Genomic DNA, 24,558 nt, shown 5'->3' with positions numbered 1-24,558 from the left:
GTGAGTGGGGGCCAGGAGGCAGGGCCAGTTGTTGAGAAGGCAGATGGGAGTCACAGGAAGGTCTGAGCAGCTGAAGGACATAACCTTAGTTCTAGCTGGAGAAGATCTCCATGGCTGCTGCGGAAGAAGGGCTTAGGAGGGCCAGGAGGAGGCAGGGAGACCAGTGGGGACGCTGTTCAGAGGTCCAGGCCAGAGGCAGTGGTGCTCAGAGCAGAGAGAGCAGGAGTGGCAGGACCTGCTGGTGCATGGGGATGTGGGGGTGAGAGAGGGAGGAGAAAGGCCTGAATGCCCCACCCTCCAGTGGCTTGGGGTTTGGAGAAGTGGTGGGAGCATGATTGTTCTTGTTGGGTAGGATCCAGCTGGCCAATCTTTTCAATAGGCCACCAGTACTCTCCCCCCTCCCCCCACTGTCCACAGGGCCCCCTGGCAATCCAGGGAGAGCAGATCCAAAGGCCTGGCTGCAGGATGGGAAGCCCTAGAGCCCCAAGTTTGAGTCCTATCTGTAAGGGTGCCCTGCTGGTGGCTCCAGGCAATCACCATGCTCTTTGACTGTGTGCCCTCCTTTAGAAATGGGAAACCTGACTGCAGGGCTGAGCAGAGCTTAGAATGAGGCCCATGGCCAACAGTGGGAGAGGGAATGCACATGCAATGTTAAACGTGAGCTCCCACATGTGCTGGGGGGACGAGTGGAGGCCTCAGACCTGGGCCCCACTCAATGTGCAGCAGGCAGGGCTCCCAGGGAGAGAAGTGGGTGCCCCCTGAGTGAGAGGCACCATGCACAGACTGGCACTGGAGATGTGGGCTTAGTCATAAAAAACAATCTGGTTCAAGTCCTGGTTTCATCCTCTTACTAAGTGTGTGCCTTTGGGCAAGTTTCTTAAACCTCTCTGTGCGTCAGTTTCCTCATCTGTGGGAGGGGATGTAGGGATGACACGGGGACCTCGCTCAGAGTTGTACAGACTGCATAAGGTGTATGAGTGCAGGACTTTCTGAAGCAGAAGTTACCTGGTAGGGGCTGGTGCTGAGCTCTTGGTATGCTGGGACTCTGAGACCCAAGCTCCAAAGCCAGCTGCCATCCCCACACCAGCACAGGAGAGAAGACTGCATTCTGACTCTGGCCCTGGCAGGGCAGTAACGGGTGTGCACTTTGCAAAGCAGGAAACAGCTCTGCGGGAGGATAGGGTTGTCAGAGGTGTTGCAACTGGCCCTTGGATTCACAGACTCCAACTCTCCCATTTCACAGAGGAGGAAACTGAGGCCTGGAGAGGGGCAGCAACTGTCCCAACCCTGGTGTCACGCAACAAGTCAGTGGCTGGAGGAGAATGGGAATGGGCCTTCTGCTTCCCTACCGCCCCTAGCTCAGGCCTTTCCCAAAGGCAAGCTGGCCCACAGACCCGCTGACAAAGAGAAAATAATTATTTTGGCAGCCGAGACAGAAGCCAGAGCCGGAAAGTACTCGCTCACTCCGTGAGCACCGTCCAGGCCCCAAGGAACGACGCCCGCCCATCCTGCCTCTCAGAGGTGCTCCGGTTCATGTGCACACGTGCGCCTTGCTGCTCCCAGCCACCCCAGTTCTTTGAAGTGGGAGTGTGCAAAGGGACAGAGACCAGAGAGGGGATGAGACCTGGCCAAGGTCATATAGTGAGGGCACCACACCAGAGGCACCAGGATATGAGCTCGACCCCCTTTCCTATGGGCCTGCATTGGTCCCCCACCTGGGAAAGACAAAGGAGTTCTGCCTGGGATATTTCTATAACCATTAGTGAAACGCTGGGAGGTAGAAACTAAGCTAGCATCCCCAATTTACCCATAAGGCCCAGAGAGGTCCCATAACTTCCTAACGTCACACAGGTAATAAGGAGCTAGAAAGTATTTAGTAAGAACAGAGCCAGGACGTAGGCAGGTGGTCTCCCCCTGCCCGCCCCATACTCTGTCTCCTACCAGGTGACCAGCCAGGGAGCCCTGTTGCTGCTCAACAGTCCTGCTCTGTACCAGACAGTGCTAGGAAGCCAGGCTCCCCGGTCACCACGTGGGCACCCCCACACTGGCTGCCCAGTGAGGCTGGAGTGGAGGTGGTGAGCTCAGGCCTAGGGGGCACTGTGAACACAGAGGCGATACAGTCCACCCCCACCCCTGGGTGCCCTTAGGGAAGTGAGGCTCATAGCTTGTGTGGGCTTCCCCCGGTGAGAAAAGGGAGAAGAGGAGGTGGGCTGGACCAAGTGTCACCATGCCTGTTCCCAGCCTTACCACACCACAGCCATAAACAATGCAGATACACTGCAGGGAAGTTTTCTCTGCTTAAAAGGCACTTGGTGCGATGAAGTGGGGTGTAGCCTGAGCCTCGGGGCCGAGTAGGGGATGGGGGCCCGTCCAGTCTCCCCGTGGGACGGTGCCCCACTGCCCAGAGGACTCTTGTGGGCATCCTCGGCTCAGGACTCTCACGCTGGGCGTGGGCAGAGGGGAGAGGCCCTGACTGCAGGACAGCTTCTGACCGCAAGGGCAGGAAGGGGCAGTACGCAGACGGCAGGCTGAACCGTGCTTTCACTCTCACCATGTGTGCCTGGAGTTCCCAGGGCAAGGCAGGGCAGTAACGGTGCCCACTCTGCAGAGCAGGACACGAGCACCATGCTGCCTCTGCGCCTGCAGCAGGCCTCAGCAACTCACACCTGCAGCGGATCTCCTCTCTCTCTCTCTCTCTCTCTCTCATATCCGTGGAGTGAACCACTCAGCTTGCCACGCATGCGGCACATTGTCCCCAGATAGGGTGGCTGGAGGTATTGCAGCTGGAGAGTGGCAAGGCTGGGTCTGGGACGGAGCAGAGGTCACTTGGGGTGGGGACTGTCCCAGATGGGTTCTCCCAACCACACCCACCTTGCCATCCCCTCCTCCTCTCGGGATCCCCTGGGAGGAGCTGGGTGTGAGCTTGGGTGGAGGCACCAGGTTAAACTGATTGGGGCTGGGGCTGGCCCAGAGAGGGGCAGGGCTGCTCCTGGATTCTTGGAGGACAGAAGTGGCTGGGCCACAGGGCGTCCAAGATGTGGGGCACCGAGAAGGCTCTGCCTGTGGCTCTAGCCTGCGGCTAAGTGACGAGTTGTTCTCTACAGCTGCCAAGGGTTGGGAGCCCACATTCTGGGCTGGAGCCCTGGCCTTGTCCTCAGTGGTGAGGTCGAGGGAAAGGCTGGGTAGAGCTGGATTTGAATCCCTGCTTGCCCTTTATTGCTGGGTGAACTTGAGAAAGCCACTGGCATCTCTGAACCTCCATCTCTGCTCTCAACAGGGACTAATTGCTCCTCCAGCTACTCACCCACCAGGAAAGGCTCCAGGCTGCCCTGTAGGCCCTGACGTTGGCCAGAGCACTGACCTACCCACAGGCCACTGAGGGAGGAGGTTCGACTAACCCAGTGTGGTCTGAGGGCAACTCTGAGCTGGAGTTCAGGGCTCCTACCACCTGCTTGCAAAATCATCTGCACGTGTCCCTCGTGCCCTAGTGGCTGCGAGGGCTCAATGAGACATGGGGTGTGTAGATACAGGTGCCACAGAGTAAGGAACAGGTCAGCGAATGGTAACTGTTGAAGTTTGGGAGAGGGGTAACTGTTCAAGGTCCTAAGTGGCCAAGTGGGGGCCAGAATCGTGGTCATGTGAGAATCTACCCAAATAGGTCTACCCTGTCACTCCACTGGCTGAACTGACTCGAACTGGATCGTGCCACGCTGACCCTCCTCACTGAGCTGGACTGGCAACTGTCCCTACCCCCATTTTACAGATGGGCCAAATAGCTGCTGGTCAGGATCAAATAGCCAGGGGCCCTGTCTCCAGCCCTGCACAGTAAGGGTGGCCTCAGACCCAGCTCCCAGGCTCTCTGGGATGACACGGGTTCCCCCACCTCCGACCCACGCGGGAAAGCCTCCCCTTACATGACCCTGGGAATAGGCCCCTTTCCTCCCCTGGCAGCCAGTGCTGGCTCCAGGAGCAAGGCAAATATTTACCCCGATGGTTATCCAGATCGGGCTGGCTGCCCCGCCTCCCACATTCCTGGAATACATGTTCCCTGACCTCACCACGCTAGGGGGTGGTGGGGGAGGCATACAGGGAGGGGTGTGAGGAGGAGGGCCAGACCGAGGGTCCTAGGTCTGGGTGGAAGCCAGGCCCACTGGCCAGGAGGAAAAAGGACACCTTTGAATTCTCCCTCTAGCTACTCACCCACTAGGGGAGGCTCCAGGCTGATCTTATAGAGCAGTAGGACGGCGACCTACCCTCGGTGACTGGGGAGGGGGCTGGGCGGCTCCAGTGTGATGTGGTGGGGCAGGGGCAAGGCTGAGCACCATGCTGCCACTGGGCCTGCAGCAGGGCTGCAGCAGGCCTCGCCCTCTCTCTCTCTCTCTCATCCGTGGAGTGAACCACTCAGCCTGCGACACATGCGGCAGACTGTCCCACCTGCCAGGGCTCTTCCTCCTCAACCCCAGTGGCTCTCGTTGCCTCACTCTACTCTTAGCACAATCCTGTCACCAGGGAGCTGTAAAGTCTACTTTACAGATAAATAAACTGCCCAGAAGAGACCAGAGGTCATGGAGCTGGAAGTGGTAGACCGTGTACGGTCTCACCCCAAATCACACTTTCAATAGCTTTGCATTACCTGTTCTGCCCATCAGAACCCTGTCCACCCATCAATGCCCAAAGGACACCTCCTCCAGGCTGCCTTCCCTGATAGTCCCCTTCCAAGTGCTCTTTCCCTTTTCTGAACTTCCAGAATATTTGATGCCATTCCTTTCTTTCTCCTTGCATAATTAAATTGGGTGCCTGATTATGTCTTCAGTTGTGACCCTTGTCATACTTACTGCAGGCTCAGTGGAGTTGAGCCCAGGGGCTTGGGTGGCCCTGATTGCTCAGGGGAGGGCTGAACTGAGTCTTTCCACCAAAGAAGAGAAGCTACAGTTGGCCTCAAGGAACTGATAAGAAAGCAGCCCCAGTGAGTTGGCTGTTTGGGTTTGAGGGGACCTCCTGGCTGCCTGAGAATCATAAAGTGCCCTTGGTTCAAAAATCCTGTCTGTCTTCACTTCCTCTGAGAATATTTTGAGCTCTTCTGACAGCCTGCCCACACCCAGGCCCAGGGAAGCCTAGTGTCTGGGCGCAGGATCCTACCCTCATACATGCCACTCGGCTTCTCATGTCCCTCTCTCCTCTGGAATCTTCACAAGTGGCTGTGGAAAGGAAGACAGCAGGGTTCGGCTAACCTGCTGGGGACGCAGAAATGCCAGGCCAGGGAAGTGTCGGCCCAGCAAGTCTGTTGCTGGCTTGTCAGGGATGCCTCCGTGTTGGAAAAGCTCCAGAGGACAGGAGAAGGCCATTGAAAACCTGGGCAACACCCCGACACTGGGGGGATCCAGGGAGCAGGTGTTGAGGAAAGGTAGGGGCTACCAAAATGGTCCTCTCCACCCATGAACACCTCTGAAACCTGATCTCCTCTTTTTGAAAATGGTGGCTAAAAACTGACTTCTAGGGGACTGTACTTTCATTTGTTCACTCATTCCATCCGTCCGTCCATCCATCCATCCATCCATCCATCCATCCATCCATCCATCCATCCATCCATCCATCCATCCATCCATTTATTTCCTTCTTTTAATGACTCATGACAGTGCCTACTATCTGCCAGAGGAAGAAAAGAAAGAGAAGAAAGGAGTTGGGGGTGGGTGGGTAAGGAGAGGGAAGGCAGGGCCAAAGGCCAACCTGTACAGTTGCCCAGCCTGTGTGCTTCCCAAGGATGTTGGCACACTGTCTAATGCAAGGTGGGCGAGACCCAGGACACGGGTAATTCTAGGACAGTGCTGGAGGGTATGCTCAGCTCGGCCTGGAAGCAAAATGAGGGTCAGGGGCATCATTTCTCAGGCAGTCTCTCAGGCAGAAGGGCACCCCTCCTGGGCAAAGGTCCAGAGGCTTGCCAGGAGAAAAGCTGTGGGCTGAAGAGGGAAGTATAGGTGGCATCAGTGAGCAGAGGACAGCTGCATTCGCGGGATGGGGGCACAGCATCCCTGGGCACATGCAGACATACCCCTGGAGCCCCTCCAAGGCTTCACCCCATGCTCAATCCTGATTTGCTGTGCTTTGAAGGTCATGTTGGAGTGACACCTGCTCCAGAGACCCTGGCAGACCCGCGAGTCTTTGCTTACTCTGTGGGCATCGCCCAGGCCCAAGGAATGATGCCCATCCATTCTGTCTCTCAGAGGTGCACAGCTCACACTGCACACGTGTGTGCTTTACCCCCACCAAGTCACCTTAGCTCCTTGGTACTGGGCTTGTGCAAAGGGGCAAATGAGACCAAAGACAGGAAGGGACCTACAAGCTCACACAGCAGTAAGTACTGGCATCAGGATTTGAACTCAGGCCCTAGTTAGGGACTGGCTCTCCTTTCCTGTGAGTCTGCATCAGGTTCCCACCTGGGAAAGGGGGAGGGAACAGGAAGCTCACCTCTTCCTGGAAGCCTTTCCTGATTGCCCCAATCAACCCCTCCTAACAACCAGAGGCCTTTGGCTCTGGCTCATGGCCCACTCACACTAGAGGAAGAGGGAAGGGTCTCCCCTCTTCCCAAGTTATCAAATGAACAATTTCTCCCCTAATCAAAGGTGAGGGCACAACACGGATTGATGGTGCATAGTGTGGCTCTAGGTTCTTACATTCAAGGGGGCCCCCCCCAATCCCTTCCCACAGAGTGGCCAAGGTGCTGAGCACCCTCCAGGTACAAGCTCCCTTCTACACCCACCATCTCATCAGACCACTTGGATCTTAGCCTCTCCCTAGCCCAGAGGCAGGGTCTTGCCCAGTGGGGCACCCAGTTGAGTTTGGCCAAACCAGGGCCTCTCACACCCACCTGGGCATTTGCGACTCCCAATGCCAGTGATCAAAACGGAATTTTCTGCCAACAACCTCCTCTTAAAGGCTTTGTCTCTCACCTCTGCTCTCTCTGCTTGTGGTGGCCTGGCACCTGTCACCTGGCCCTGCACTGCCCACCTGAGGGCCGCCCTGAAGAGACACCCCTTATCCCTACCTCTAGGATGCCCCCGTCCCAAATCCCCGCAGCATTAACGGGGCCTGGCAGAGGCTCTCAGAGGAGTCCTTACAGGACCTGAGTCTAGGCCTGCCACCTTACAGAGGAGGGGACATAAGCCCAGAGGATGACAGATGAGCCCAAGTTTGGGATGAGAACTCAGGTCAGCTCTGGCGTTGGAGGTTGGACTGAAGAGCAAGACATGTGTCCCTCCAGGTCTGTTTCTTCATCTGAGGCTACACTGGCTGGAGGATTAACTGAGCTGACGCCACACCCATGACGGCTGCAGCACCATTGGCTGTCAGCACCATTGGCAGTCAGCTCCATGGGATGGCCTGCACTCCAGGCCCTGTGCCCCCGCCCCTTGAGGAGACAGGCAGGGTGGTGGAGAGGCTGAAGGGCACGGACACTCCCAACGGCATACACAAACCACCTAGCACCAAGTGTTCCTGATGACCCCCTTCCTGGGCCAGGGGCCAGCCTCCTGGCAGTCACCCTCTCCAAACAGGCATCCCTCTGGGATTCTGGCCACATGTGGGCCAGGCGAGTCTTTGGCGATGGCCGAGGCCCAGATTTACAAATGCCGGACAAAGGAAAGCACTGTTCTTGCTAGCGGGAGGTGGTGGGTCTGAGCACGGCACTCACGTCACCCAGGACTGGATGAAATCTTGGCCCTGCTGCTTGTAAGCCACATGGCCTTCGCCAAGTCCCTGTGCCGCCCCTTGCCTCAGTTTACTCAATAGTGCAAAGGGGAGGGAGAATGTCTAACTGGGGTGAGTGTGTGGGCAAACCCCTGGCCCTTGGAGGAGCAAGGCCACAGGAGTCCTTGCTGTTTGTAGGGAAGCCAGTCCTCCCCGCAAGGATAGCCCAGTGGTGGCTGCAGGGTATCTGGTGGGAAAGCCGGGGAAGAAGGGGACTACAGGATGTGTAAATCCTCATACTGCCACCTGTCCCAAGGCGCTCCACCAATGTAATTGCCCTGGGAAGTTTGACTGTCCCCACCAGACATTGCTTACATGGAGGTAGGTTCTAGTCCTGCCTTTGCCTCTCACCCGCCCTGACCTGGGCAAGTGACAGCCTACCCCATGAAGTCTCAATGGCTCTGTCTGTAAAGTGGAATTGAGGAATGATGCCTGCCTAATCTCTAAATTGCTAGAACTCTAGGAGATTGAAGATGTGGTCACGCCTGGTGATGGGCTCTGAGGAGGTCCCTTGTTCTGTTCCATACACTGTTGGCCTTGGCACCTCCTGCCTTCCTGGGCAGCCCCAGGGCCCTGCCCTGTCTGAGCCATCACACACCAAGAGTGTGTCCCAGGGCCCCCGCCAGAGGTACTGGGGACTTCCCCAAGTGCTTCTCAGCCAAGGCTGTGAGGACCAGCTGAGGGTGCCCCTCTTTGTTCCTTTAGTCTGGGTTTTCCCTGGGTTTTCTCAGAAAGAGGTGTTCCCTCAGCCAACCAACTCAGCGAGATTCTCGGGGGAGCTCCCTCACACCTGCCCATCATTCCTGGGGACTGACAGAGCCTGTCTGCTGGGAATGCACCCCTGATGGGCTAAGAGGAGGGGTCAAGACCAGCTCCCTGATGGATATCTATCTGCCCATTGCCAACAGCACCTAGCACAGGGCTTGCTGGTATGAGCCCCCAGAATGTTTGTTGAATGAATAAGTGACCAGCGATGGGAGGCATGTCATGGAAACCTTTAGATCAGAGAACACAGCAGCTGACACTTACACAGGACTTACGACATCCACACCAGGCCTGGCTCTAACAGACACTTTATATAGTTAATCTAGTTAGTCTCCATAGCAGTTCTATAAAGTAGTAATGTTACCCCCATTTTATAGATGAGGAAACTGAGACCCAGAGACATGAAGTCACTTGGCCAGTGTTAGGAAGTGGGCAGAGCTGGACTGAATACAGGCCCTGGGCTCCAGAATCCACGTGCTGGTCCACAGCACTGCCTCCTGGGTGGGAGAGGGGGTGCACAGAGAGCAGCCCCTTAGAGGTCATCCAGACCAGAGGTTTCTCACTGGACTGCAGGCCCTGTCTCTGGGATCTGATTTAACCAGTCTGGGTGGGCTGCCTGTCAAAGCTGCCCTAGCTAACCAGGTGCAGCAAGGGCTGAGAACCCCTGGCCGACTCCATTCTCACTCTTCAGTATGGAAACTGTCACTTCTAGAGGGAGGGGACATGCCCAAGGTCTCCAGTCTTTTGACTTCTGTGTCTTTAAGCTCTTGGAAACAAAGCACGGTCACCCCAGCCGAGCAGCCCACAGGCGCAGATGTGGGTGGAGAGCTGAGGCGGACCAGAACGGCATGCAGCCCGATGACACACAGGCCCAGCAATTCCTGACTCATGGCCACCCATCCCGTGACTCCACCCACCGCCAATGTCCCCACCCTGCCTCACACCCCACTGCAGCCGCGGGAGTCGCCTCCCATTTGGGACCAGAAAGCCACAGAGGGAGGAAGAAGCATTGGGACCACACCCAGGGCTGGGTGGGAAACCCAGACAACCTCGAGCAGGGGCGACTCTGGGACACGCAGGAGAAGCGGCCTGAATGCTGACCCCTGCCCCTCCCTGCAGGGCCCGAACACTCCCACCCTGTGGATCCCCAATCTACAGGAGGAAAAGCGAGGCCTGCCCAGCCCGGCTAGCACTGACCCAGCAGGGCCAACTTTCTTAGCCACGTGACTCCTCTTGAATCCGGGCCCGACACCTGGATGAGTGTGCCAGGGTTCCCTGCCGCCAGTTCCTCTCCCTGAGAATGCATTACTCCTCTGACCAAGAACCTTCACTGGCTCCCACAGTCTGTGAGGCCCAATTTTAACTCTTCAGCCTCATATTCAAAGCCCTAGCCCGACTCCAACCCGTAACCTTTCCCTACACGTCTGGGCTTCGACCTCTGCACCCTTGCCCATGTTAACCCTGCTGCCAGGAATGCCTCGGTCCCTGTGGCCTGACCCACTGGGAAGGAAATTAATACCCAGGAGGGGCCACAGGGGGTCAGATACTGTGTTTCCAGAATGTCAAGGATTCCTCACGGATTCTTAGGACATGGGCTTTGAAAGGTCCACATGACAGATGCAGAAGCTGAGGCCCCAAGGGCTGACGTGTCCAAGGCACCGGGAGGCTGAGCTGCCACCACAGCACAGGGAGGAGCTTGGGCTGCTGGGACCTAAGGTCTCCCCTGTTGCTGACAAGCTTCCAGCTGGTCCGCAAGCTCAGGATGGCCCTGAGTTTGTATTAACGCATCCAATGTCCTGGTGACTAGGGTCTTCTCACCTCAGCGACACTCGGCCCCCTTTGGGAAATAGTTAATACCCTGGGCTGCAACCCCTGCTGCTACTGAGCTGGGTTTGGGTTGGGGGAGGTGTCCAGGCAGGGTGGGGGGCCGGAGCACTGCCTCTGGGGCCAGCTGCCCAGTGCAAAACTCAGTGTAACCACCTTGAGCAGGTCGATTTACCTCTCTGTGCCTCAATTTCCTCCTCTGGAAAGGGTGACAAGAGGAACAGGGACCTCACAGAGTTGCTGAGGTGGTGACCATGCACTTCTGCAGACAACACAGTACAGCAGGACCTTCACAGGATGCTATGGAAGCATTTGGAGCTCTTAAACGATCATTACCCTGTTCCTCGCTGCAACTTAGGCTCAACACCAAAACCAAAAGAAAATCCAATGCCTCAGAGCGCCTACCGGGAGGAAGAAGGAGGGGGACGAGATAGTGGTGGGAGAGCCTGCCCCTCGGCATTGTCCCCTTCTGCTTTCAGGCCCACAGGCCACTAACCTGGTCCACCTGCCTGAACAGAGCAGAGGGATCTCGAATCTTCTACCTCTCAGCTCCTGGGAGGAGGCAGGAGGGAGGAAGCAGAAGGGAGGGCTCCTTCCTAGGCAGACGCCCAGCTTTGCCCCTGTGTTGTCACGAATGGGATGACCCAGAGATGGGCCACGCCAGCATCACCCATCCCCTATGGGGACCCTGGCAGCCACCCATGTCTCCCTCCCGGCTTGGGGGTCATGATAAACAAAGCGCTCTTGGCGGGGCTGGAGACAGAGACGTCTGGGATGCGGGCAGGGGGTCTGAGCAGTTCATCTCAAACATGGCTGTCCTTATGGGGTATAAAATCACCGATCCCCACACCCTTTATCTCACGGGATACTCACAGCTGGGCAGAGCTTCTTCCTCTCCTCTTTCTTCCTACGGGTGAGGCCTAGAGTGGTTCAGTGACTTGCTCAAGGGCACCAGCTAGCTGGTAGCGGATCCCAGACCAAAGCCCCAGACCCTGGGCTTCCAGGCCCCTAAAAGTAACTGTCTGGGAGAAGATAAGTCATCAGCTTCTGTGGGGTGAGGGATGGGTGTGGACCCAGAGCTTCCACCGACTGGAGGGGGTCAGAACAGGTCAGAGGCAGGGCAGCCCAAAGCTCAGGTCCAGCTTCCTCTCTCAAGAGGGCATGATTCCTGGCAGCAACTCCCACGGGAAATAGAAGCGCCACCCTCAGGAACATGGGGTGGGACACGGGGGTGCCTGGGCAGGGTTTCCTGTTGTGGGGGCGGTGTCCACTCACTGAGGCCAAGTGACCTGTGTTGGCTGTGGCCCTGAGGCCAGGCCAGCATTGGGTTTCACCTCATCCCTGGCTCAAACCCAGGCCACCCTGAGTCCCATCCTCCAGACCCGCCCTGGCTTCCTGTCCCACAGGCCCCACCCAGCACAGGAGAGAGGAAGGTCCCCATGGGAGACCTCCTCAGAAGCACCAAAGTTTCCTGGAGCAGCAGTGGGCAGGCTGGCCCAGCCTGCTCAGTGGCCTTTGGCCTCTGACCTCGAGACCTTTGGCTATTTGTTTTCCAGTAAGAGGTCTCGACTCAAGTATCACTGGGATTTTTTCCCTAGGAGCTCACAACTTCAGACAGAATGGAGCAGGGGTCAACCCCTCCCTGGGGATCAGATCACCGTCTTCCCCCACTCGGCAGAGGGGCAGTATCATTTCTGAACCATGCCGAAGGGGCCAGGACAAGGGCAGATGCTGAAGTGGGACAAATTTCAGGCCTCAAAGGTAGAACTTCCTAGTGGTCAAAGATGGTCAAAGATGAGGGGCAGTGTGGCACTTCCTACAGAGATGTGGCATCCTAGCTGGGCAGTGCAGCCCCAACGCGGAGGCAACGTGATGTCCAACCATAGGCACGACCCCTCCATCCCACCCCAGCTTTGAATTCCTGGATCCTTAAAGCGCCAGGAGTCTGGCTGAGATGGGAGCTTGGCCCAGAGGCTATGAGGCCACCTGTGGTCTCCAGGTAAGCCCAATTCATTAGGTGTGCCTCAGGAGCTGGGGGCTCACCTGTCCACCAGTGGGGTGTGCTGGGAGTGGAGAGGTTGGTGGCCCGGCCCAGTGAAGGGGAGAGGTTTGCACAGAGGCCCTCAGCCCCTCCCCCTCCTAATTTCCCAGGACATAGGCTATGGGAGGCCTTGGCAGCCCAGGGCTCTCTCAGGGCTGCTAAGCAAACAGGCACCTCAGAAAGCAAACGGGCCAGAAAAAGGAGACCCTTGCAGCTGCGGGCAGGCCTACCGTGGACAAAAACCTCTCATAGCTCAGTGCTGGGGAGGAGCCCAGATGGGAGGTGGTTTGGGGCTGAATGAGCTGGCCTTGCTGAGATCACCCCAGGGACAGGGACAGAGCTGGGATCCAGGTCTCCTGCCTCCACCACGGGCAGCTCAGGGACCTCCCCATGAAGACCTTCGGCTAAATCCACAGCAGTCGCCCATGGCCCCAGGAGGTCATGCTGGGAAGGTGGGGCTGCATAGCACAGGACCCCTATCCGTTCTACTCCAAACAGGCCCTAATGGGGGCGCTGTCGGCAAATCCAGATGGAAGCTCTGCCTGGAAGAAGCAAATCTTGGGAGGGACTCAGACAGGGAGGCTAAAGGCCCAAGGTCTGTGGGCCTGAGGTGAAGAAAATGGAAGACGGAGCCAGACTTCAGCCCTGGTGGGCGGCCAGGGCACAAGTTACCAGGAACAGTTTCTAAGACAACCGTGTGCAATAGTGAGCCTCCTGATCTCAGAGGCAAGCAAGCCAAGGTCAGGATACACAGGCCTAGGTGGCATTCTGGGACTCTAGCCTAGCCCAGCATCCACATTTAGTCAGGGTGACAGGTTGGCCGGCCTGTGTCTCCAGCGTAGCCACTGGCCAACCTGCCTCCATCACTTTTCTGTATAGGAGTTTCCCAGCTGTAACAGCCTTGAGCTCATGAGTCCATGGGACCTTTCCAGGTTAAACACCCCCAAATCCTATCACAAGAGAGACAAGATATTTCAATGTTCTGTGTGGCCCTGATGCCAGCTCTCTATGGCCCTCAAGCTGGGCAACTGGTGTGCTCAGCCATCAGGCTATCTGGGGAAAAGAATGCCTAAGCTTCCCCGGGACGCAGGACAGCCGATGGGGTCCACTGCACCCTGGCTCCCCACCCAGTGGCTGCCTCTCTCCTGGGCCTCACCGTAGCCTGCGCCTTCGGCCCACCTTGAGATGGTGCTTGAGGCTGGCATGGCAGTGAGCATCTCCTGGGCTAGGGAGGTGTCTTTCTTTTATGGAGCATAGGCCTGCCATAGACATGGCTTCCAGGAAATGTTTATCGAAGATGGAGGGAGGGCAGAAGCAGAGAGAAAGGGGGACACACAGACACATAAACGCAGTTGGGCTCTCAGAAACGTGGCTCCCTGAGGTCACCACAGCCCTCGTCTTTCTCTAGGCCCCAGGGGCACTGTGCTCTCTATCGCTGAGCCACACCACGCAGGCCAGGTAAACCCAGAGGAGGGCCCAAGGAGGTCCTGCTCAGAGGGATTCCCCTGAGCCATTTCCCCTGGGGCTCTGCTGCCCAGGAAGGCTTGGAGAAGGCCCCGAGTTGTCTAGGGCTCCCGGCCTCTGCACTCTGCCCACATCAACTATGGAAGGACAAGTAACCGGCTCCCACCTCTCTGCTCAGTCCACAAGGGACTCGGTGACATCTCACTTTGCCTGCTGTCCCCTGCCCAGCTCTGGGGTTTCACCCTCCTGGAACGGCGGCGGCGGCGGCGGCGGCGGCAGTGGTGGTGGTGGACATGGCTGACTCGTGACGACAGCCCAGGGTCTTTATGCAAAATGGCCCTGCCCATTCATCTCGAGCAAGTTATGTCACAGGTATGGAGGTTCCACAGAGGTTAGGCAAGGTCTGTGTTCTGGCAACTCTACTCCCCTGCCCAGCCCAGGTCCTGGCACACAGTAGATGCGAAACCTGTTGAATGAATCAGTGGCCGGCTGGATGCCTGGGGTAAGACTTCGCTCGGGCTCTCCTGCTGAGGGGACACGACAGATAGTGGCGTGTCCACAGGTGAGCCTCTCCCTGGCCTCTCCAGGGCTCGACCTCTTCGAGCTCCTCCTAGATAGAGGATGCCTATCCTGTCTGTTTCAGGCTGGAAGGGTTCTCTGTGGTTGGCAAACCCAGTACCTTTTCTTGACAAAGGTGCGGAGGTCCAGGGAGGGCAGGGGATTAGAGCAGGGCCATTCCCGGGCCAGGCTTCCTCACACCAAATACAGAGGCCCCAGAACTTCAGGAGCCACAGCAGGGCTGCGCTCTGTCCCTGCTGATCCTTCTGTTCACCGCCCACACCAGTGTGGCTCCCTCCCCTGGCTCCATGTCTCAGCTGCCTGGCTGCAGCCGGCCCAAACTGCTTACTTAGACAAACAGGGAAAGAGTCCATGTGACTGGCTAAGATTTCCTAGACCAGGGACACACACACACACACACACACACACACACACACACACACACACAGAGCAGCCACTCTCAGCAGGTCCGGTGGTCATGTGGCCCAGCAGGGGAGGGACCAGGCCAGCTCAAGTTTCGTGTCTCTGAAGGACAAGTGACGGGCCTGCCTTTCCTCACCCAGAAGAATGCCTTCTCCAAACACTTGTTTTCTGCTTCCTGGACGTGCTAGGGACATGCTGGATGGGAAGCCAGTGGAGTGGGGAGAGAAGGGCGGGCCAGGGGGAGGGGCACTTGCCTCCTGACCCTCTGTCTGGTGATTTCCTTCTGCTCACCCAACCCAGAAGGCAGATGCCTGCTGGAAAACTGTGGCTGCCCAGCTGCTCTGAGCAAACGCTTTGCAGCAGGGAGAATCCCAGAGCCCAGAGCTTGGGTGTGGGGCAGAAGGGGAGAGGAGGCTCAGGGAGGAGTCTCGGAGTGAGGCAGACAGACCTGTCAGGGCCTTGTACCCAGAGCAGAGGTTTTGCAGCTGGACTCCAGGGGCCAGCCCTGGGGGCATACAGGGCACAAGACAGGGTGGGGAAGGGGGTGTCTAGTCCAACTTGGCAGGAGCAGCTCTGCCTTTGGTCTGTTGTTTGGGAAAGGTCTGTGGGCCAAGGTGCTAAGGATTCTTTTAGCTTTGGGGTCTGTGCCTCAGATGCTCACCTAGAATGGCAGGCCATCATAGCCCTGAGACCGGCCCACTAAGGGAGAAGGAGGTCCTATCTCTTGATAGGCAGGGTACCTGGGCTCCAGTGGTACCACAGCTCTGCAAGAGTCTGCAGCTGGCTTCCATTCTGCCCTGGCCACCAGCCTGACCCCTAGGACCCCAAGCAGTACAGCAATCCACTGTAGAGGCACCTCAGGAAATCCACAAAGAAATGAAGGAGCATGGCTAAGAGTTCTTGAATAAAAACTCATTTCCACTAGGCCACCTGCTCAGCCCTTCTTCATATGTTATCTCATTAAATCCTCATCACGACCCTATGGTAATGTTGTCACTGCATTTTACAGTTAGCAAGAGGTGGACCAGGATCTGTACCCAGAGAGTCCACCTCTAGCGTCCATGTTCTTAACCAGTTTCCACCGTACCGGGGCAGGCCCCCAGCGCAGGGGTAGGCCCATCATCTACAGAGCTCGTGACCAGGTTTCCGAGCACCAGGCCCTGGTTCTCCAGAGATGTATACCCAGCCAGCCCACCTCTCATCCTCTGTCTGCACCAGGCACAGGGAGCAGCCTCTGCAGGTAGCCTCTGTGAAGTCTCTAAGGTGGAAGAGGAAGAGGTAGAGAAATGAGGGGGAAGAAAAGATGGGGAAGGGAAGCACATGGGGTACAAATAAGGACAGAGAAAGAAATCTAGGGTGAGGTGGGAGAGGGTAGAGAGACACAGAAAAAACAGAAGTAGAGGAAAGTGAAAGAGAGAAGGAGTGATGGAGAAATAAAAAGAGAAAAGGAAGATGGGAGAGACATACTGGGAAACAGGGCAGGAAGGAGGGAGGGAGAGGAAGAGAGGGAGGGGAAAAAAACAAAGCCAGAAAGAGCAGAGGCAAACAGGGGAAGAAGGAGCAGCTGAAAGAAGGGAAGAGGAAGAAAGGAAGGAAGGAAGAAAAGAAAGGAGGTGGGAAATGACCCACAGGGTAGTGGCAGAGGATGAAGGAAGTAGTAGTAAAGGAGAAAGGTATGGGGGTCAGGAAGGGAGAGGGCCTTGGAAAACCAAGACAGAGGAGAGGGAAAGCATACCCGCCCACTGAACATTAAACACCTAACAGGAGATGACAAATCAAATGGGAATTACAGTGGTAAAAACATAATTAGAAACTTGATTGAAGTTAAACAGAATTTACATAACACTGCAAATTAACTTTACATGAAAACTATTCACTGGGAAGGCAATGAAAAGCCATTTCATTAGTAATCTATATTTAAACAATAGGCACAATGGAGCCTTCTGGTGAGGAACTTGGTGCCTTCAACCGGAGCCAGTGCCAAAGGCTGTGGGAGAACAGAAGGCAGTGGGTGCTCCAAGAGGAAGTGGACAGGGTCCAGGATGGGATCCTGTGCCTGATAAGGAGGATGGGTGTAGGTAAGTAGGTGGACACAGTGGGCCAGATGGGATCCTGGTATAGGTTCTGCCCTCTGCGTGCTGTGTGGCCATGCAAGTGTCTTACCTTCTCTGTTTCCTTATCTACAAAATGAGGACGTTGGAAAGATGGGTTTACATGAAGGTGCCTACAAGTCTGGATACTGTAGGAGAGCCTGGGAGATGGTAGAGGACAGCAGTAAGAGTGCTTGGGATTCAGACCAATCAGGTTCACGGCTCCACCCTGTCATTTATTAGCTGTGGCATCATGCAAGCTTCTTACTCTCCAGCCCTGATTTACTCATCTGTTCAATGGGGATAAGTCCACTCCTGGCTGCCGTCACCCAGGCAGTGGGAGGATTTAGGGAGAGGTTGAGAGGGGGCAGGCTTAAAGAAAAGTGAGTCTAAGGTAAGGATTACTTGTTCCATCCGCCTGGCACACTAACTAGATTATCCACGGCCTCCTGCCACCGACCTGCCACAGAGCCATGCATCACGGAGGTAGCTTCCCATGGCTCCCCCAGCTCCCGATACAGAGTCAGGGGTGCATTTCCCAAGGGACTGGTGGGAGGGGGTCAACATGTCCCTGCGGGGCTCCATCCTATTCTTGGGGTGGAGAAGTCTCCTGAACCTCGCTCTATCCAGTCACATCCGGCTGTGTTCGCTTGGGCAGTTGGGATGGACTGTGCCCCTGCGGACTCCTGGTGGGCTGCATGCTCTTCCGACACCTCCTACCCCACCTCTGGCACCATGGTGGGCATCTGCCCAGCCTCAGGGCTTGGTGGGTGACAGCGCCTCCTCTCTGCTGACGGAGCGGTGGCCATTCACTCCACTGAGAGCTGAGAGCTGAGTGCAAAACACCATGACGCACAAAGGTGGGTGCCTCCCCCATGACTTGGCCTCCTCATCACACACACGCTTGCCAACCGAAAGCAGTGGTGCAGCTGCTATAACTGGTGAGTTTGCTCTAAATGTTGAGTGCTAGAGGACAGCTCTGACACACACTCATCGTCCAGCAAAGTTTCTACCGTTTCTTTTACGATCAAGGCTCCAGGCAGTGCTTAGAGATTCAATAGGAAGCTGCTAGGTGCTCTTCGCCACCACAGGCAGCTACCACCTTGAGCCCTGTGTTTTCAGACAAGTGTTCCAGTCAAGGGGAAGAAGTTCTCAGGGGCCCAGGAGCCCCAGAGGGGAGGTGCCAGGTCAGGAGAGGCAGGTGAAGCTTCTTAAAAGAAAGTGCAAAGTATGCAGACATCAGGGCAAGAGCCTCAGCGAAGACCAGGGAGTGCTGGCCAGGATGATAGGGAGGGTCCCGGACACGGGCTCCCCGACAGCCCAGCCAGACACCCACGAGCCCTGGCGCCTGTATGGCCAGGTGTGGACAGGGAAGCTGGTCTGGCCCTTCCTCCCTCCATCCCTCCCATCTCTTTCCACACATGGCTCAATTATGGGGGCCTCTGTGCCTTTGTTATGCTGTTCCTTCTGCCTGACGTGTCCTTTCCTCTCTTTGCCAGCAAAATATTCCTCATCCATGAAGAGCCCGCTATCTGGGTTCTCCCCCTTCGCTGGCTGCACTCGCTCCATCTGCTCGCTGCCCGCACCCCATCTTCCCTCCCTCTGAGGGCTGGATGCCCAGTGACTCAGAGTAAGGCTGCTGACCCGCTGTACCTCCCCTGGATCCCGAGGTGACCTCATGGCTTGCAACACCATCTATACACGACAACTTCCACGTACGTATCTCCAGTCGGGATGCACTCTGCCTCCCAGACTCATCTAGCCCACTGCCTCCTCAGTCTTTCTACTTGGATGTCTGAAAGCCATCTCAAACTGAACTTATCTAAATACAACTTCTCGGCTCCTTCAGTGCTCCCCGGCCACCATCCTTGGCTGAGTAAATGACTACCTGTCCCAAACTCAAGAGTCTCCCTTGACTCTCCCCTTCTTCTCTGATCCTCCACCTCTAATCCACGCGCAATAAGTGAGTTCAGGTTTCGATTAATTCAGGTTTCGATGGCTCCCCATCTCCTCCCTTACTACCCCTAGTGCAAGCCACCACCGCCCCTGCCTGGATGTGGACCACAGCTTCCCGGCCATCTCCTGGCTCCACTCCTGCCCATCTACATGAGTAGGTCGCCCAGGATCTCTCTGCCCTCTCCTCTTACCTCGCATTTCATTTCAGCCACATGCCTTCCCTGTTACTTCCTTGAACATGCCAAGTACCCCAGTTCACTGCCCCCTTGCATTCAGGTCTCTGTTCAAATGTCACCTTGTCAGAGGCCTTTCTTGAGCACCCCTTGTCAAAGAATGCTTTACCCCACCCGGTAGATTCTGATCCTTTACTAGGCTAACTTCCCTTCTTAAAACATAGCATCATCTGACATACTGTATTTTGCCGTGTATGATGAGCACTTTTTTGCCTAAATTTGGGAGGGAAAAATAAGGATGTATGTTATAGATGGGTAATGCTAATTCCATTTCCCTGAAAGTTTGGGCCCAAAACATGGGTGCACGTATACACAGGAGCGCATTACATACCCGGCAAAATATGGTATTATATATCACATTTTGGATATTTATTGTCCATGTCTCCTCATGAGAATGTAAGCACCATGAGGAAAGGAAGTTTTGTCAGTTTTACTCCCTGCTGTGTTTCCAAAACATCAAGTAGTTCCTAGCACAGAGACTTTCTCAATAAACATTTGGGGTATGACTAAACGAACAATGCCACTTCCGCTGGGAAGCCTTCCTTGAATGCCTGGCTGCAAAGCCAGCACACGGTTCCACCCCGCTTCCCATGCAGTCACAGGCACTACACAAGCCTTGAGCACTGAATTTATGGAATTTGGCCTGGCTCTGGGATCGTGTGTCTGCCTCCATCGCAGACTGCACCATCTCAGGGCAGGACTGGATGTGATCCATCTTCACAGTTTAGCCCAGAGTGCAGGAGGCCTGGCCTGCTGTAAGAGCAGTGAGTGTTTGATGTGTGAATTAATGAGTACATAGATGGTTGGAAGAATGGGTGGATGGGTAGATGAGTAGATGGACGGGGGAGTGAATGAAAGGATGGTTGGGTGGGAAGATGGATGGATAGGTAGATGGAACGGGGGCTGGATAGGAGAATGGTTGGATGGGAGGGTGGACAAATGGATAGGTGAATAGATGGATGATGGATGGATGGATGGATGGATGGATGGATGGATGGATGGATGGATGGATCCCACCACAGGCACATAATAAAGACTGGTTGTTGCTTTAAATCAATAGCTGGAGTAGTCTGGGGAGGACAGGCCAGACCAATGTAGTGTAGTAAAAGTGTAGAGGCTGATATGGCAAATAGGACACAGCTAAGCTGCTCTGATGTGGCCAGAGCTTGTTGTGGACCCCTGGCAAGCCCATTAATTTTCCTGTGCCTTGGTCTTGTGGTCTAAAAATGCAGATAATAATTCTTGCGCAGAGCTGCCAAGGAGATTACTTTGGAGTTACAAATACTGCCACAGCCCCATGTCTAGTGAAACACCTCTCTGGCCAAGAGCACCTTAGAAAATACTCTTCTCAAGCCTCGACGGGCCCTGCTGACTTTGTGGCCTTAATGCTATACCCACAAGGGCTAGGACCCCTGGCTATGCCCGCAACGTTCAAACTGGGCCAGGCTACTACTAAGATGGCTTAATTTCAAATAGTGGTCAGGCCCAAAAGATTCACAGAATCCTCGAAAATTGTATAAGTGGGAGGCCCATTTTAGAGATGGAGAAATTGAAGCCCAGAGGCCTTTGTGCTGGACACATACAAGGAGTTGCGGCGAAGGCCTGCAGCCTGAGTCAGGAAGGGTCTGGTGTTACCTCTCTAGGCCTGGCAGCTGAGTGACAGACGACAGCTCTTTGCTCACACCCCTTGCAGCACTGGGCTGACACCGACAGCCTGCTCCTTGTCCTGGGTACAGGGAGAGAGGTGGACATGTGTGAGTGGCCAGGGACGCAGACAGCAGTCACTCCCTCCCACCTCTGTCCCCTACTGCCGGGCTAATCTCAGTGGCCTCTCGGGCCACTTAAGCACGTCCTGGGATGCCTGATTTATCAGAGCCGGCTGTCTCCGCAGCCTGCTGGCCTCCAACAAGCAAGCCAACTCCTCCTAGTAAGATTCTTAAAATTTTTTAAATGTATCTAAGTTTTGTTTCTTCTGGGGCTCAGGGGCTTTGTGTTGTCTTTTTCTTCCTGGTGAGAAAAGCAAAAGCCATGGTCTTCCTGTGTGGCCCACACACGGGTTGGGCGGGGGGGAGGGGGGGCACAGGGAGAAACTGTCTGGGTATTTTTAGCCGGGTCTCCAAGCCCCTGCCATGTTCTACTCTCTGTGCTGTGCCTGGTTCCCGGGAATTATCTAACACGGCCGGCCGGCAGCCACTTCCAAAGCCACTCTTTGACCCCTGCCTGAATTCTTTCCTCATTATGAATTGCTCACCAGACCTCTGACCAACATTTGGAGCCATTTTATGCGTGTGCACCTCCTGGGGAAAACCAGCTTGTATTCGCCATGTCCCCTCCTGCATGTAGGCCTGGACATTTTGCTTAAAAATGACGGAGGAGGTACAGACACAGAGTTTAAAGCAGAGAAGAGCCCTGGTGATTATTTATTTTGCGTTCCCCAAACTTCAGGTCTTCTCCTGTCCCCTTTATGAATCTCGGTCCTAGCTGAATCCTATCTGTACGATGACTTAATTAATATTTATCTTTACTTGAATTCACTTAATTTTTTTAGCTCCAATAAATCTGACCTTGTCCAAAGCAACCATATCCACGAAATAATTGGTTTGACATGCTAAGGAATAAGTATGTATAGCCAAGGAAACAAAAATAAATATATAGCCCAGGAAACAAAAATGTATGTTCTTTCAGGTACTAAGCCTAGAACCTTGTCACAGGTTACCAGAGTTACACAGGCCAAGCTTTGGCAAACTCAGTCTCCTCTTCGTGTGTGAAAAGAAAAAGACAGTCCTATGGGGAGGACTGGTTGGTTCACAGGATCAGCGACTGAGGCCGAGGGAGGTCAGGGGTCCGAGTCATGGAGTACTAGGTGCTTCTGATACTGTCCTATCGTGCCAGCACCGGGCGACACCATTCTTTTCCCCAAACATGAACTCTGCTTTGAGAATCTAGGCAAATGGGCACAAGGCCTTGTGAGGAATTTGGTCCCAGCATAGGGTGTCCCGATGGTGGGCTGCGGGCTATGCAGAGGCCCAGAGTCCAAAACGGCATCTTTTCCCAGCCTTCCCTGAAGCCCCTGGCTCCACTCTGCTGTTTCCACTGAGCTCCCCTGGGCTGGAGTTGGTCAGCAGGGGCTAGGAGTGTAACTCCATCTTAGTTAGATTTGGAAGCACAGAACGTACCCCTGTCACAATCTGAGCTCTTGGTCCTTGACTCTTGAGGGCTCTCGTGGTGGCCTGGGTCTCCCTTTGTGTGCCTTGAGGGGCCGTCCCTGGTGATCCCAGCCTCCTCGCAGCTCTCAGGCCTCACTGAGCCTCTCTAATTTCTACTGCTCTGCCCACAGATTGGAGACCCCGGCTGGGCCCCTGGCCCCATGCCCTAGCTGCCTGCTCCTCCTGCGGAGAACAGGATGTGGGTGTCAGGAGGTGAAGGAGAGTGTGGGGTCGGGGTGGGGAGTGGCCTCAGGACGCGACTTCCTGAAGCCAGATCGGTTTACCACAGTCCGTTGGGCCCAGGACGGCACAGCTGTGAGTTATAAATGTCCCTGTCAGAGCCCGGAGGAAGAGGCCCTGCTGCCAGCAGAGGCACCAGGGCCCAAGTCTCCCACTCCTCCAGAGGCCTACCCAGGCCGGAGCTCATCCTCCAGGAGGCCTGCCCTGTGTTCTCCCTCACGACCTTTGGGCTCTCGACTCCTCTCTCTGATACACCAAAGCCTTAAAGGGGCCGAATACCAGTACTCCCTGCCCACTCCTTGCCCTTCCAGGTGTGACTCTTGTGGTTCCAGATACCTCAAGAGCTCCGAGGGCAGGGGCCATCCTGGGCTTCTACACAGCACTAAACCTGCGGCTTGGCACATAGCCAGCAACCCTGGTGACAGCTCACGGGCAACTGTTCCAACTCAGCAACCTGCTTCCCACGGCCCCAACAGTCCCTTATGCCTGCCCACTAGGGCACATACAGGGGGGAGGGGGGGAGGGAAGGGTCAGGGACCCCTGTACGTCTGGGGTCTCCTTCAGGAGACTACAATGAGGGTCGCACTTTCCTGCCTGCCCTCTTCAGGGCTCCCCCAACCTGGGGTGTGGGGTATGGACTGAAGTGTGGGGTGTTCAGAGGCAGGCCTGCACATAACCCAGCTGTCTACAGGGAGAGAAGTTAGGTCCCTCCAGCCCCGAGGCCCAGGCCATCCTGCTGGGGCTGCCCAGGGGCAGGCAGGGCCAGCCCTGGAAATACAATAAGGGAAACAGAAATAAGCAAAGGGTGGTCTAGGTTGGCAGGGCCTAAAGCTTACACTATTTTGCAGGTTCTCTTTAGAAATATATGTAAAACTACAAATACATATTTAGAACGAGAAAAGAAATGACAACAAATTCCTAGAGCCTTAGGAAGTCAGGCCCCTTTAAACAGTCACCAGAAATGGTTCCACAGAAGTGCTCCTGGAAGCAACCTGGCGCCCTCCCCACCTAGCTGCCAGCAAAACGCCTACCTTCGCCCTTGAGATGCAGGGCAGGGGCTTGGAGGCTGAAATGCATGTCCCAGTACAGCTACCTCTAATCAACAATAGTGACGAAACAGAAGACAGTAATAGTACCTAACATGAATGGACCTGTATCTGGTCCCATTTGAAGTATCTTATGTGAATTAACTCGTTTAATCTCACCATAATCTATGAGGTAGGTACTATACCCATTTTAACAAATAAGAACACAGACACAGAAAGGGTACGAAAGCAGTCCAAGGTCACACGGCTAGGATAGAACCCAGATGGCCTGGCTTTGATGCTGTTATGAGCCCTCAATCACTGCTCTTTGCTACTGTTTTGGGGGGCCGAGCTTCCCCTCCCTCAGAGGCTCCAACAGCAGCAGCCACCAAGGGCCGGCACAGATTTAAGTCCCCTTCTGATTAAACCATTCATTCATTCCACATAAATGCTTACGCACCCAGCACCAAGATCTTGGCTGTAAACTGCCTCCTGCTTGTCTCACTCTACCCAGGGCATGCTGGGGTCCTCTCTATGGGCAGAAGTGGGCATCCAAGTTGATTTCTGGGGCTGGAGGGGTGGGGGTCCTAGAGATGGGTTGGGCCGGCACCAAAGGAACCTCCAGAGGGGGAAGGGGTGCGGTTTGCTGAAGCTCATGTAGCATGCTGCCCAATTCGCTCATCTTACAGATAAAAAAAAGGGTGGGTTGGAGAAGCCAAGGGTCACCCAGCGAGAGGTCTGAGGCTAGTCTCTATAGGGGTGGGGCAGACGGGCAGCCTGGGGGTGGCCAAGGCCTGGCACTGGTGGGACAGGCTGGCCAGGAGGCAGAGGGAGGAGGCACCCTGCCTTTTGGCCTCCTCAGAGCAGTGCCTTTGTTCTCTCTCTTTGTTTTCCATCTGTCTGGCCCCAGCGGCCTTCCAGGCTTCCCCTGATTGTGTGCAGGGTGATAAAAGGGCAGATGAGCAGGAGATCTCTGGCGGCAGTGGGGTC

General features: G+C 55.5%; 1 protein-coding gene across 4 annotated transcripts in view; it reads right to left on the bottom strand.

Moving 5' to 3' along the window:
• ZMIZ1 (zinc finger MIZ-type containing 1) overlaps positions 1–24,558 on the bottom strand; it is a 230,669-nt gene that overhangs the window by 143,748 nt on the left and 62,363 nt on the right. The gene's annotated exons all lie outside the window — the stretch shown is intronic.

This window comes from Rhinolophus hipposideros, assembly GCF_964194185.1.
Source record: "Rhinolophus hipposideros genome assembly, chromosome: 15".
Taxonomy (NCBI): domain Eukaryota; kingdom Metazoa; phylum Chordata; class Mammalia; order Chiroptera; family Rhinolophidae; genus Rhinolophus; species Rhinolophus hipposideros.
Note: the sequence above shows the minus strand (reverse complement) of the source record. Positions and strands in the feature narration are given on the sequence as shown.